Genomic DNA, 15,943 nt, shown 5'->3' with positions numbered 1-15,943 from the left:
ATGAAATACTATATATACTGTCAGACTTGGTTGATGTATTGATTAATTTTGCAGAACTTAATTTCTCTTTTCTTTATTATAAGGATAGGCCATTTCATATGCATCGATAAAGTAAAAACAAAAGCTATAAATACAAATTTTGAAAAATCCTTGGATGTAGAACTCTAGCACATGGTTGCTTACTTTCCTTTCTCTTCATTTGGTACTCATAAAAAGTATTGTAACAAGTAATTAACATATCATGGGAAGCCAGCTGGTATTGCTTTGTTTACATCTTCAGCTACAAAGTACCTTAACTTACAACAGCATATAAAAGTCAGTATCATTTTTAATATAAATGTCATGAATTGATTGAAAAACCATACTTTTTAAATCAGAAAACACTATGACAGAGCTCAGATCCACTGGAATCACTTTAATGATGCCATTAAAAATATCTTTCACAACAAGCTCTATAATGAAGCTACTAGTATTATAAAATCCTATTTCTCTTTAGTCCTGGAAAATTCAGAAGAAAGGAAGGAATGGGTACTTTACTCCTTTCCCTGGAGATCATTAATAACAACCTCTTTGAAAGGAAAATGTTTGGAATATGGTTTAAAGTAATTTATTATCCATATGGAATAAGATCAACTGTGTAATGTCCTTTGTAAGGATTCCCTGGAGAAAGAAGATAGAGGCCCTGCTGATCTCGAGTTGTGAGGTGCCTTATCCTAGGTTCCCTACCAGTGTTTCCTCTCCTGGCTCCACTTCTGACTCTTCGGACTTTGCCCTCATGCCTCAGTTTCCTTCTGACCTTGGAAATTCCCTCATCTACCCTGAAACATACCTCTGACCCTGAAGTCTCCTGTTTCCTTCAGTGAATTCTTTCTAGGGTCACCTTTTGGGAGAGGAGCCCAGACTAGGCTTCTTTCATTCTTCTCCTGGCTTTGTTCTGGCTTTCTGGACTTTTCAGCCACACTGCCATTCTCCTCTATAGATTCATCCCTTTTTCCTCTACTCTCTCCTTTCTACATCCACCAAACCCCAATTTTCAGATCCTTTTTATGTGTTGTCTTCTTCCATGAGAATCCAAACTCCCTGAAAACAGAGACTTTCTTTTTTGCTTGCATTTTTATCTCTAGAGCTTAGCACAGTGCCTAGGACACAAAGCAAGTAAGCACTTAATAAATGATTGTTCCTCACTTGTCCTATAAGTTTGTGTCCACTCTCCCTACCCTATCCCTCATGGATATGTGGAAGTAATATTTTGTGACTACTATACCATTTGAATAAACACATTTTCTAAAAGCTTAAAAACAATAAACCAATACTTAAATGTACTTTGATATAGTAGAAAGAATACTGGATTTGGAGTCATAAGGCCTGGAGCTCAAATCCTGACTTTTCAGTTACTACTACATGACCTTGGGCAGGTAATTAATACTAATTGCCTTGTCCCTGGATTTCCTTATTGGTAAAATGAGGGAACTAGACTAGATAGGTGGCATCTGGACATGACTTCCAGTTCTAAATCTATGATTCAATAACTTTACGGTACTACCTCCATCAAACCTATTTAAAACTGCTCTATACCTTAGTAGATAAGATGCGTCAGTTTCTGTAGACCAAAAGAGCAGAGATTTTGTGGGCCAACCCTCTGGTGTTTAGCTTTTCGCATATAAATGTCAACATTTAAGACAACAAGATGTTCTCTGTGTTTTCCTTACCACTGAGGGATAAGTAATAAAACAGGGAATTAAATGACATCAACATTCTTCAATGGTAGTTGATATGAATCATTACCCCCATAGAACAAGTAGCTATTTGAAAAGCTGGTTTGTAAATAATTCTGCCAATGACAACAGCAGAAAAAAGCAATTAAAATAAAGAATTACACTTCTGTTTACTCATCCATATAAGAAATACTGAATGTGATGAATAAAGCAAGGAAAGGTCTATAAATTGATGCAGAGTAAAAGCAGAGCCAAGAAAACAAGAGACACAGTAAATACAACAATGTAGATGGAATGAATACCATAGCAAAAAATCAAAAGTAAATGTAACAAAGTTATCAAGATCAAGATCTTATTAAATCATATAGATCAAGAAGATCGTATAAAATAAGCCTGGAAAAGTTTCTAAAATTGACAAATGAGTAAACTAGTTTTTTTGGTTCTGATTCTAGCACAATAGAATATATAATGTGCTAGGAATTTCACATACAGAACATGTCCATGTAAAAGCAACCTTAATCTGAGGCTAAGAATGAGAGGAAATATTAGGCTATTTACCTTAAATCACTTTGTATCAAATCTTTTTCATCAGGGGGTCCAAAATCAGCAATTTCCAGTAACCGATTAATCTGAAAAATAAATTAAAATAGTCAACTACATTTTGTTACCATCTACACCTGAGGCCTAGGTTCAAGTCTTGGTTTCAACATTGGCAAATAGAATATTACTAATACACCTAAGACTAATTCACTCTACTAACTGAAAAAAAAAACTGAAAAAAACCAAAGTGGTTTTTTTGTTGTTTCATTTAAAAGGAAGATCAAAGCAGGGTCAGTACTTCTGCTTGAAGTAGAAGGGATGATGAAAACAAGGCAATGGAGAGAAGGCAGAACTACTTTCTATTATTTTACTTTGTGTTTCAATGGGGGAAGAAAATTTATAAAAGTGGAAAGGAAAGGTAAGTAAAAAAAAAGTGGGGACAAGGTAGAAAAATCTGGAGAATCAGGAGTGGAAGCAGGAGAGAAGTGAGAACAGATGGTCTGGGTGCTTCCTTAAATGACAGCCCCAAGCAGGAATTCATAAATCAAAGAGACCAAAGGACTGAAGACATCAGCAGGGTAGGATAGATTATTAATAAGGAAATAGAAAAATCTAAAGAATTAGGAGTGGACGTAGTAGAGAACCTATATAAAGGGTTCTGAAAGCACTGACACATGTGACTGCTGAATGACTATCAGTAATCTTAGAAATATGAAAGATTATGGGAAAGGTGCAGGAAGAAAAGGACAAATGTTCTAATTTTTTTTAAGGAGGGATAAAATTAAGTCTGTATATCATAGCCTGTTAAGCTGAACTTCAATTTCTGACAAACTTGTAACACAAATTATTAAAGGAAGGGTTTGAAGCCTGGCTTCATAAAGAACAGGTAGGTCATGACAAAAAAAAATCTCATCTACTTATACCTAGATTCTGGCAAAGAGTTTGACAACTTGTCATCTGCTATCCTAGTGACAAAGTGGAGATATATGGACTGGGGGATATATACATTATATTATTTTATATATGGCAGGGGGAGGGAGAATAATGCAACAAAAAGAATATTCACCAACAATCCAATGTCAATTTGAAAAATTGATAATAAAGTGCCCCGGGATCTGCTGGGTCCTATGTTGTTTAGTATGGTAATCTATGATGAGATGAAATTTAATATAAAGTCCTGTGCTTCAGTTAAAAAAAAACACAAGTTCAAGATGGAAGAATAATTAGTCTGAAATAGATAGGAAAGTTTAATGGACTGCAAGTTCAGTGAGTCAAATATAATAAGGCAGCAAAGAAAGCAAAAGCTCCTTCGATACCCTTGGAGAAGCACAGTCCCCAGCAGAAGAGATATGATAATCCTTCTTTCTGTACCTTACAGGTCTCAAAACACATGGAATATTATATTCAAATCTAAGTACCATACTTAAAGACAGGATGAAATGCCCAAAAATGGGTGACTAAGAAGGGAGAATAGGCCATGTCATAGGAAAACAGAAGGATTGAATGAAAGAATAGGGAACGCTTATCCTAAAGAAAATTTAGAAGGAACTTGAAGGGACTAGATATTTTCATGTGTCTAAAAGGCTTTCCTATGGACAAAGGATTAGAATTGTTTGTTTGGTCTCAGAGTCAAAAGAATAATAAGCATGTGTTGCTGAAAGGAAGGTTTAGATTTAACATAAATATAAAAATTATTTTAAAAATACGAGTTGTCCAAAAGGAAAATGGGCTGCTCTGGAGATCAGGCAACAATTCCAAAGGGATGCTGTAAGAGATATTCTTGTTTAGGTATGGATTGGACAAGATAATTGAGGTCAATTCCACATAACTAGGATTCCATGATTTGGCTACATCACTTTGGATATATTACTTCATCTCTAAAGTCTCAGTTTCTTCATCATCAAAATGGAGATCCTTATACTTTTGATACCTGCACTATCTGACCTCTTCTCAGGTTATTTTAAATTTTAAAAAATCATATGAAGATTATCTAAAATTATATTTACAAATTTTACTAATGCTGTTATGCCTAATATGGTCTCAAGTGCTGATCTTAAAATTTCAATTTACATGGTTCTTTCTATACTTCACTATACAGTATTTTAAGGAATAGCCACCTTTTAAAACCATTTCCTCAATTCTTTGGCACATAGTAGGCACTTGATAAATGTTTACTGTTTGACAACTTAGGATTTTTTCTTAAGTGCTGAATTATTTGGACTGATTTTCACATGCAGCTTTGATTAATTTCCCTAAGTATTTCTCTTGGGTATTAAAAGTATTTTTGAAAAATGCTTCAAATACTCTTATTAAATCTTCCTTTTCATAACATTGCCCAATCTTCTCTTATAGGTTGAAAGACTGTTGAAAAGCTTGTAAAAGAAGCAATGCAAGTGAATGACTACAGAAGCATCAAAATGATTTTTATGTGAGAGCATCATCGACAACCTGCCATGTAGCCTTGACCTAAAACTGAGGAATTAATTGACTAAAAGGAACACAAACAGCAACCTTAAGAGACATTCTCCATTAATTTATTGCTTCTAAAAGTAGAAAATGTCTGAAATAGATCAATATCTCATCATTATTTATCAAATGCCAAACTAACCATCAGATTCCATTTCTTAGGAAAAGCACATTTCATAAAAATTTTCTCTCCAAATAATGTTGTAGGGACTTTTATGACTATGGATTTAAAAATATTTAGAAGATTTATTTCATTTGCAATAATCAAATTGTACAAAAGCCCTATTTGGAGGCCATATCTTGACATGTCTAATTTCAACTAACCCTGGGTTTCTCCAAGGGTAAACTAGTGGAGCACAAATTTTGGACGGTCCTAACAAGCTAGAAAGACTTCAAATACAGGGCTGGTGATGATAGTTCATGTATGTGATGGATAAAGATCAGCTGAATTTTCCACTACAGCAACTTTTAAAGACTATCTATTAAGTTATAAAGGAAATGGATTCTGTGTAAATGGAAGAAACATCCATACCAATGAAAGCCCAGATCCACAATCAATAGAATATGGTACTAGATAACTAATATTATATAACTAATAACTGAATAATAACATGTTACTAAATAACTAGACCCTTTCAAAACTAGAATAGGAAATTAATAGTATCTTGTTATACTAAAATGGGTTTGGGTGAGAGTTTACATTTTTTCAAGTGGAGAAAGCAAAGCAGTTTGGGGATAATAATTTAATTAACAATAGATTCAATTTCATATTCTTTCAACATGTTCATATCAAGTTTTATGTCCCTGTAATTTAAGTCCTTTTCTAAAATAAGAATGAAAAATCACTCTACTACATTTTCCTAGCAAGGGGAATAATGTATCTGCCAAAATAAAATTTAACCTGGCAACCTAATGTTATTTATATATAGCATTAGATGTCAAGTCTTACTTACCTCTGCTATTGTTGCACTTTCTTTGTTCCGAATAAATACTATAGGAGGAACATTTCTTAGCACCTGATGAGTAATTAAAAGATGCCTAAAAAGAACAGAAGGCCCAAAGATTTACTCAGCTTTAACATGACATTTACTGGAGAGGTGTGATGGTGTTAAAATAAAAACACATTATGACTTTACAATCAGTGGCAAGAAACTAGTTTAGAAATCTAACCTAGAACTAAAATGTCAACCTAAAAAAGTCTCCAGCAGCTCACTGTGACATAAGAAAAAAGATTGCACTGTAGAGTAATAATCACACTAGCTTGTTTTTTTTTTTAAATTAGGCCCCTTAAAAGTACTTTCATAACAAAAACTCCCTTTGTATATTTTAAGGTTTTCAAAATCTTTCCTTAAAACAATTCTGTGGCACAAGTAGTGCAAATATTATTCTCATTTTATAAATGTGGAAACTGAGACTCAGAGAGGTAAAGTAACTAATAAAGCAAGGACATATCAAAGATCATTTTCAAAACCATATTCAACTGTAGGGTGAAAGGCATGTTCTGAATACTGATTTATATTAAGGAAGAAAGAAAACAAGCATTTAATAAGGGTCTACAATGGTCTAGGCACTGTGCTCAGTGTTTTACAAATATCTCATTTGATTATCACAATAATCCTGTGAGGTAAGTGCTATTGTTAACTTCATTTTATAGTTGAAGAGGTTAAGTGACTTACCCAGGGTCACAAAGATAGTTTCTGTGGTAGCACCCTATGCACTGTAGCCCCTACATAAAATTTGTAAGCGTTCTCATCAACTGTGCCTTTTGATTCAGTGTTCGGGATATTACTTTGTGCTTTGCACTTTGTACATGGTAGGAGTTTAATAAATATCTGTTGAATAAGTAGGATTCTGAATCTAGGTCTTCTGACACTTTACCCTATTACTACTAATGAAATGAGATCATATATGTAAAGTGCTTTGCAAACCTTCAGGTGCTATAAAATTGTTACCTATTATTATAGAGAGGTAGTATATGGCATTATATAGAAAGCAGATCTCAGAACCAGGAAGACATGAGTTCAAGTCCTATTTCAGACATAAACTGCTTGTGTGACCTCAGGCAATTCACTTATCCTCTTAGTGCTCCAGGCAATTTTCTAAGACTAATGTGGCAAAGAAGGTGTTAATCTAGATTTATAAAGGGACTTTCTTCATCAGAGAATTCCCTATACTCCAGGTTATCATTCCCTATCCGGTTGTTATTACACATATAAGAGTACTGCAAAGTATCATATCTGACAAAAATTTTATATAATATAGGTTTAGCTTTCATATACGGTGATATTTAAATTTGTAGTGAGAGCATATACATGAAAATGGAATTCCTTAGTGCTCAAGGATATAATATAGTCTTTACAATAAAATAAAACTCAAGTATTCAAAAGTTTGAGAAAAGGAATATTCTTTTTCTTTAAATAATTTAATTGATGCCTTTTGTCAATTGCCCCTACTCTAGATTAAATATTCACTAGAGAAATATTCACTAAGAAACAACCAAAAAGATCTAATACAATGACCACATCTTATAATACTTGCAATATTCTGTTCTATAGGTTTCTTGGTTCTTTGTCATAGGTAGGAAGCTATGTATTCACCAAGCTCTTCAGGGGTTAATTACTCAGGTCACTTTTTAGTGATCTGCTTTGTTGTAGTCACTGTGAACATTATCTCTTGATTCTACTTATTTCATCATTATTTATCAGTTCATAAAATATTTCCATGTTTCTTTAAATTCTCCATATTTATCATTTTTTGTGGTCCAATAATATTAAATTAGATTCTCATAACAGATTTTCCAGCCATTCATCAGGTCTTATTTTGAGTTATTGTTACCATAAACAAGTGCTGCTAGAATGCTGGAATATGTTAGACTTGTTTACTATTGTTGGCTTCCTTGGACTGTATGCATAATGGCAGAATTACTGAGTCAAAAGAATGAGACATTATGGATAAATGAATTATGTCAGGGTTAATTTAAGATGAACTGCATTTTTTAAAAATCTTCCTAAAATACAAATTAGATAAAGAAGACCTAGAAGCAACTTAACAGAATAGTCTTGTGTTCCAGAAAACCAAAATTACAAACTAGTGTTAAGATGATGACAATAATTGGTGGGAAAACTCTGTCTGGCAGAAAAGAGATTTAGTGCAACATCTTCCACAATATGAAATGGTAAGTTTCAAGGGAGGCAAAACCTAAATATTAGAAGTCATACCATAAACACACACACACACACACACACACACACACACACACACACAACGAGTAGAGACAAGGGGGTACTTTGCACAGCCATGGCTAGTACAAAATTTTTCACCCAAAGGACAGAGGTAATCAAAAGATAAAATAATTTTTATTAGTTTTTTTTAATTTTGCATAGAAACTACAATTAAGAAACTGTGAAATGGCAAAAAATGTTCACTAAAGCTATTTCTGAAAAAGGTCTCATGTTCAATATATAATATATAGGGAAGTGGTACCAATATATAATAGCTAACATTCATGTAGAGCTTTAATGTTAAGTATGTTACCTATATTATCTTGAGACACAAACAAACCTATGAGGTAGATACTATTATGAACTTTATCTTACAGATAAGGAAATTGTGGTTAAGAATACAAGTCCTGTGTCAGGTTGTCCTTTATACAGCCATTCCCCGATAGATAAATGGCCAAAGGAGAGGATAGGGCTGTTTTCAAAAGAAGAAATCCAATCTTTTAATAATTATATGAATGATCCAAGACAATAAAAGATGAAAATGGTAAATAATGAGGATGTTGTGGAAAGACAGGTCCATTAATGCATTGAGGTAGAGCTGTCTATTGCTATGGCAATTCTGGAAAATAATTTGGAATTATACCAGAAAAATCACCAAGTTATGGATACTTTTTGATCCAGCATTACCAGCATATAATACAAGAAGGTAAGAGGGAAAGATTAAAAAAAAATACACACACACACACATATATATTTGTAAAAGCACTTTTTGTAGTATCAAAGAACTGGAAACAAAGAAAAGTGTTTTAAGAAATGTCAGAGGAATTAATAAACATATCACAAAGTACTAAATTTACCAAGTATTTACATAGTGGAAGACACATTTAATAGTATTTACATGCACAAGGTGTTGTGTTGGGCTCTGAGGAATCAAGTATAAAGAACAAAACAGTCCCTACTCTTAAGGTGCTTACATTTTTACAGAAGACACAAGTAAATAGGAAAACATACATATGTGTATATATATATATATTTATATGTATATATATATATGAATGAAGTTAAAAGGTACAAATATATTCAAAGTAGTTAAGTACAAAGTAGTCTCTCCCAGACTGTTTTGTGCTTAACTATTTTGTATATATTTATATTTTTGACAACTAAATGGCAACAAAAGTTTGGGAAGGAGAGAAGGAGGGAGCCAGGAAGGGTTTCCTATAGAAGACAGTGCTTAAGCTATATCTTCAAGGAAGAGGGTGACTCTATGAAGTAGTAGTAAATTTAGAAAGAGTACATTCCAGGCATGGGGGATGGCCCTGCAAAGACAATGAGATAGAAGATGGAATGCATTGTGTGAGGAACAGAGTGAAGGAGGAGAGAGAGAGAGAGAGGAGAGAAACTAAAAATGAGACTGGAAAGACAAGTTAAAGTCAGGATGTCTAGGCCTTTAAAAGCCAACCAAAGGCATGCTAGAGGAAGCTGCTAGAACTGACTGAGCAGGTGAGTCAAGTGACCAGATTTATGCATAAAGAATTTATGCATTTTATAATGGACTAGAGGAACGAGAGAGCTGAAGCAGGGAGAACAATTAGGGGACTATTGTAGTATTACAGTCAAGAAGTGAAAAGAGTCTAAGCTAAGATGGTCACTGTATGTGCAGAAAGAAGTTGCATATGAGAGATAATGAGAAAAAAATGCAAAGACTAGTGACTGATTATACATGTGGTATGAAGGACAGCAAGGAGTCCAGAATAATGCATAAGGAGATAAACCTAGGAGAGAAAGAAGATTTATTTCTTCTTATTATTTATTATTTATTCATTTTTTGTCATTTTGTTATTTTTATTATTTTAGTCATATATAGTGAAATTTGGGAAAGGAAGGAAGATAAGGTACTGAGTTCAATTTTAGATATTTTAAGTTTTAATATGTCTCCATGGTACTTCGTACCATTCTGGGTGAAATGAGCAAAATCAGAAAAACAATTTACACAATTATCACAATAATGTAAAAGAAAATACTATTAAACCATTTGTGACTTCAGAGCACTAACAGCAAAGTATGCTTTATTCCTCTTGCCAGAGGTGATAGATTATAGGTGCAGAATAAGACATATATTTTCAGATATGACGATTGTGTGGATATGTATTATTTTGTTTAGCTATACTAAATTATTGTTATGCAGGAAATGTTCCAACTGGAGTTGAACATCAATAAAATATTAATTTTAGAAAATATGTGAATAAAATGTGACTGTATATTCCTTCATTTATTATTATGGAGAATATAATTTAACCCTTTTGGAATTTATGGTTCAGAATTATGTAATACCTTCAAAATCATCATCCTATACACCAATTTTTATGGTATTTTAGTATAGATATAGAAGATAGGGCAAAAATGTGTGCTTAATCTAGGATGTTACCTAGAAGTTATTTTTTAAAAAACTAAATCCTCTCTATAAGCTTATGTTCTTGAAATTTACATCTTTCACCTAAAAGTACAGTAAAAAATTGGGAATTTCTGATGAAGTAACCAGTTAGTTGGGCTGAGAAAGACTTTATTTTATCTAAACTCTGCTTCTTCCTCAAATCATACATGATAGGTTTTTATTAAATATTTAATTGAAATAGGTTCCAATTAATAAAGTTTTATTTGTATACTTTAAGTCTGAAGAAAATAATGTTTTGAAACCACTAAATAAAAAAGGTATTTTTTGGTGGAATGCCAAAATATGCTATGAATTTCCTAGAAAACTACTTAATACTTTCCACAAAAGAGAATGTAATTAATGAGGAAAAATTTAAGATAATTTAACTACAAACAAAAAACTGGGATGTTTTGGTATACACTATGAAAACTATAATGCAAGAATTATTTAGAAAGCAAAATGGTAGCACCTGATATGTGAAGCGCTCTTCTGTAAAACTGCTTCTATGTGATCATTCTGCTCAGCAGAGAGGGTGTCTTCCAATATACACAACAGACTGAGAAATTTGAAGCAAAGGATACCTGAAATACCACCAACCCCCCAAAAATTATTTAATCAGGTTTTTTTCTCCTAAGCTTTGTGTATACAAAAAAGTTTCATGCAATAAGTAACAAAAAGTAGTATTTAACTCCTCCCAACTTAGCAAACACCCCAATTCTACACACTTACTCCTTTATTCCTAGGGATCCCACTCTCATATAATACTATGTATGGGACTCTCCTTTCTGTTAGGGGTGAATTCACTTTAAAATGATGGGAGGAATAGTTTGTTTTTGTTCTTGTTTAGTCCATTTCAGTTGTATCAAACTCTTTCTAACCTCTTTTGGTTTTTCTTGACAAAGATATAGGAGTGGTTTGCCATTTCCTTCTTCAGCTTATTTTATAGATGAGGAAACTGAGGCAAACAGGGTTAAGTGACTTGCCCAGGGTTACCACAGCTAGTTACTTAGATGTCTTAGTTCACATTTGAACTCAAATCTTCCTGACTCCACACCCAATACTCTATCCATTCTGCCACCTATCTGCCCACAAAAAAGAGTTTACTTGGATTTAAAAAAACAAAATCTGACTTACTTCTTTCTTACACCTTCTGATATTCTGTTTTTCTACTTAGAAATTTGCCTACATCTACATATTCTAATTTTCTTTTAGCTTTTTGAAATGAAAAGTTTTAATGCTACCCCTGCAACTACAGTCTTTGGGCATGAATTGGTAACTGTCAATATGAGAAGACTCCTAATGCATAATTGAAGCAAGTTCTGAAACTTCATCAGCACAATTTTTCAGAAACTGTGGCCACTGTGGTTTACCTTTGAAAATTCCAAATTCAGATCATAGATATCTTGATTCACTTCAAAGGTACACATCAGGGCTGACAATGCTTGATAAAGAATGCCTTTTTTTTTTTTTGCGTATGCTGTCTTCTTTCCTGGTCTTCTTTGAAGCATGTTTCATTAGACTTTCCCAGCAGGATGGGTTGTGAGTATTCAAAGAGAAAAAGAACACACAAGTTAAAAATGACTAACATCTTAGTACATTAAATACCTATTAAATTTAAAGGAAAGGATATCAAGGAATGCTCAAATGGCACCTGGCCACCTCCCTAAATGTAAAATAGCCCACAAAAACCATATTGAGTTGTCTTCGCTTTCAGTGAGAAAATGCTAACTGCTTCTTTTACTAATGACTTCTTTGATTCTCTTTAGATAAAAGCATTCACCAATGCTTTTACATAAATTTTTGTAAATCTAAATTCATTAGCAGTCTATATAGATTTTTATGTGCAATGATTATATTTGAAGCACCTATAAATTCAATCAGTCATTTTCACTTAATTGAACACTAGGAACATAAATTACAGAAAACAGTGCAAGTGAATAATCCTGTGTTCTCAGCAAAAAAAAAAAAAATTTTTTTTCATCTTCCATTTGCTATGACAACTAGTCCTTCTTACATAAAGATACTCTTGTCCTGTAAAAGAGGCAAGTAGGTAATATAGTAATGACTGGCAACCCTTGAAGATCTTACTCTAATGAATACACCTTCTCTCTAACCTTGCATCAGAATGAAAATACTATACACTTACAAATGTGCCCAGGCTCATTTAGAAAAAGACTTTAGGACTAAAATTATACTATCCCCAGCATCTTTTACTTACAGGGTAAGGTCCTAGGGAAGGGCTTTCATACCAGAACTTCTTTCTGTGAGGAAAAGAGAAAGATTAAATTTGCTTTCATAGTAACTTGAATAAAAAAGTTATGACTGTTTAACTAGACTCTTGAGAAGTCTGGACACCACAGCTATATAATGAAAGAGCTAAAGTTAGAATTGGATCTAATTAAAAACTACTTAGCAGTGGGTAAAGAAAATGAAGTCAATTCAGGTCTTGACAATTTTTTATGTTGGTCCTGTTTAACTGTACAAAGGCAGAAAAAATTCCCAAGAACCTCTCCTCCAAATTATCCAAAAGTATCTGGGTTCTATTCATAAAAATTTAAAAAGTTAGTCGCATTAGTAGTTGTGTGATAGTATTTTTTTTTTAAATGCAACCACACACCTTTTTATTATTACTAAAAACCAAGTAAGAATCTAAAATCCATGGCCATGTGAGGCCTACTATCTCATTAATAAGATTTACAAAATGTCAAGTTTAAAATGACAGGGGATTTTTGACTCAATAGAAATATTCTCTTGAAAAAAATGAATGGGATATAATCTCTGGCAGAACCAATGCCAATACAGCAAATATCCTATTGTCCTAGAGATATTTTCAGAATGTTAATATTGACAACAATGACACAATTACTACTTCTAGGAAGCTGGATCAGAATAGTAGCAGGAACCATATTTCAGAGATGGGACAATTCAAAAGACTGATTTATCTCAAACCAACTGGTTCTAAAGTGGCTCCCAAACTATCCCTCATGTCAGCCCAGGGGCAGACATAGTCAACCATTTTCTCCTAAATATAAGGTCTAGCTTTTCAAATTGACCAACCCTATTGACTTCTAATTACCACAAATGTGTTTATTAAAGCAAAGTCAAATGCTCATTTTCAATGCCCAACAATTATACGGTTTAGGAGATATTAAAATTAAGATCATTTAGAAACAACTAGTACATAATCTTTCTATACCATCAATTATATTTTGGATGATTTCAAGTACGAAGTACAAAATTTATCTTCCTTCAGACTACTCTAACAATGTTGAAATCTTTTTTTTTTTTTAAACCCTTAACTTCTGTGTATTGGCTTATAGGTGGAAGAGTGGTAAGGGTGGACAATGGGGGTCAAGTGACTTGCCCAGGGTCACACAGCTGGGAAGTGGCTGAGGCCGAATTTGAACCTAGGACCTCCTGTCTCTAGGCCTGACTCTCAATCCACTGAGCTACCCAGCTGCCCCACAATGCTGAAATCTTAAAAGCAAAAATGCCATATTCTTTTAGGGTGGTTGAGGAAATGAAAAGTTCATAACTCCGTTAGCAGAGGTCAATGTTTATAGCAAAAAGCAGAGATTCTCAACCTTTTCAGTCTCTGGACCCTTTACAGGATCCCTTAAAAATTATTGAAAATGTACCCAGAATAGAAACAACATGTGAGAACTACTGGTATAAAGTTTTATGCTATTCTTTTGTTAATCTCATATAGTATATGAAGAGGAACAAAGAGTTTTAATAGGAGAATCCCAGTATATCTGTAAACTACAGGTTAATCTATCAATATTGCCTAGTGAGATCTTACAACCTAAACAATTAAACTTCAGTTTTCCAGAAGTGTTCAAAATTTAGTGCTTCCCACATTATTACCCAAAATTTTACATGTTTTTTTGAGGGCCTGACAAATCATTATCTGGCATACCCATACTTGCTTACTCTCCTCAAATGAGAGGGCTGGGCATAATCTTTGAAGATTCTTTCCAGCTCTAAGATTCCATGGAACCTAACTGGGCAGAGTGCTCAACCACCTAAGCATTGCTGAGCATTTTCCTCTTCTTACTCTTAATAATTGCCATAATTGTATGAGCAAATAAGCCAGCTGTTACTCTACAGTTGGGGCACAGTAAATTCAAGTGAGTCAGGAGTCAAATTATTCAACTTCGATTTTCTCTACCACTAATACCTGCGAGACCCTGGGCAACTTCCTTAACTTCCTCTGACCATAGGTTTTCTCATCTGTTAATAGGAGAGATTGCTTACATCTTTAAAATGAGGCACCTATGATTTGGGAGATTCAGTAGCTAGGAGCTAATGAGTCTTTCTTCCTTTTTTTTTAACTCTTACTTTGCGTCCCAGAATCGATATTGATTCTAAGGCATAAGAGGTAAGGGCTAGGCAATAACCTAGTCACACAGGGTCACAAAGCTAGTATCTGAGGCCAATATATTGAAATAAAGAACACTCATCTCCAGGCCTGGCGCCCTATCCATGAATAATCATAAACTCACTAGAGGTGGAGCTCCAAAAGTACTCCAACAACAGTCTCAGGACACCGGTGGCACATCTTCACATCTTCCCTTCTCCAAAATGTTAACAGCTAATTTATGTGACATTTTAACGTGTGCAAAGAGCTATATATGGAACTTCCTCAATCGTAGAATAGGCGCGGATATTGCCGTTATCTCTATTTCACAAGAGACAATAAACAATCGACAACCACTGAGGTACTGGAGGAAACTGAGGCTGGGGGAGAAGGGGTTTGCCCATGATCTCCAGATTAACAGGGGACGAGGGTTAGCGCTCTAGCTACCGCGCCACCGAGCTGCCTCCTTCCCCGTCCCATTTACTTGGTTTTCGAAGAAAATTTCTTGAGCAATTTCTTACTGCCGCAGGCGGCGGGCGAACCGTGCAGGCCCCGATACAGGGGGCGACCCCGAAGGGCACCGAGCACCGAGGTATCACCGCCTCCACCTGCCGCAGGGTTCAGCCGCCGACTCCAGGCTCAGGCCGCCAAGACCCCTCTCCCTCTCCAAACCAACAGTTCTGTCTGGTTTCAAGGAAAGTAGCGCAGAGACCTAACGGGACCCACATGACCCCAGCCGCTCTCGCAGACTCTATTGACAGAGGAGGGGAAACCAAGACAACGCGATAAGATGCGGAAGTTCCGGCCTAGGTGGCGATTGGCCGAGACGCCCCAACCTCGCCGCACGTGGCCCCGCCCACCGTCCAGGTGGCGTCACCACCCTACTAGAGTGAGGGGATGGGGAGTCCCAGGCCGAACGTGGTTCCTCCCACCTCTGAGAATATTTTCCCAAGCGTAGCGTCCCATTTTTTTTTATTTTATTTAAATTAAAACAACTCCATTTTTCTAACTTGTTAAGGACAATCGGATTCCCGGGGCCTTAATGTAAAAAAAGAGAATACACCAAATGTAAAGATTGAACAAAAACTGTAATTCCGCTAGGGGGCTGCAAAGCTATTTAAAACGGGACCAGTGACGGGTAGTGGTATTCTTATACCTTCAATACATCTTCCCTCTTCCAGCTGACCAGGGGGCGGCCCTGGTCCACCAT

At 34.8% G+C, this 15,943-nt stretch overlaps 1 pseudogene; it reads right to left on the bottom strand.

The window, feature by feature from the left end:
* Positions 1-2,269: 2,269 nt before the first annotated feature.
* LOC123254481 lies at positions 2,270-15,943 on the bottom strand (annotated as a pseudogene).

The sequence above is a fragment of the Gracilinanus agilis genome, chromosome 1 (assembly GCF_016433145.1).
Source record: "Gracilinanus agilis isolate LMUSP501 chromosome 1, AgileGrace, whole genome shotgun sequence".
Taxonomy (NCBI): domain Eukaryota; kingdom Metazoa; phylum Chordata; class Mammalia; order Didelphimorphia; family Didelphidae; genus Gracilinanus; species Gracilinanus agilis.
This window is presented reverse-complemented; position numbering and strand designations above follow the sequence as displayed.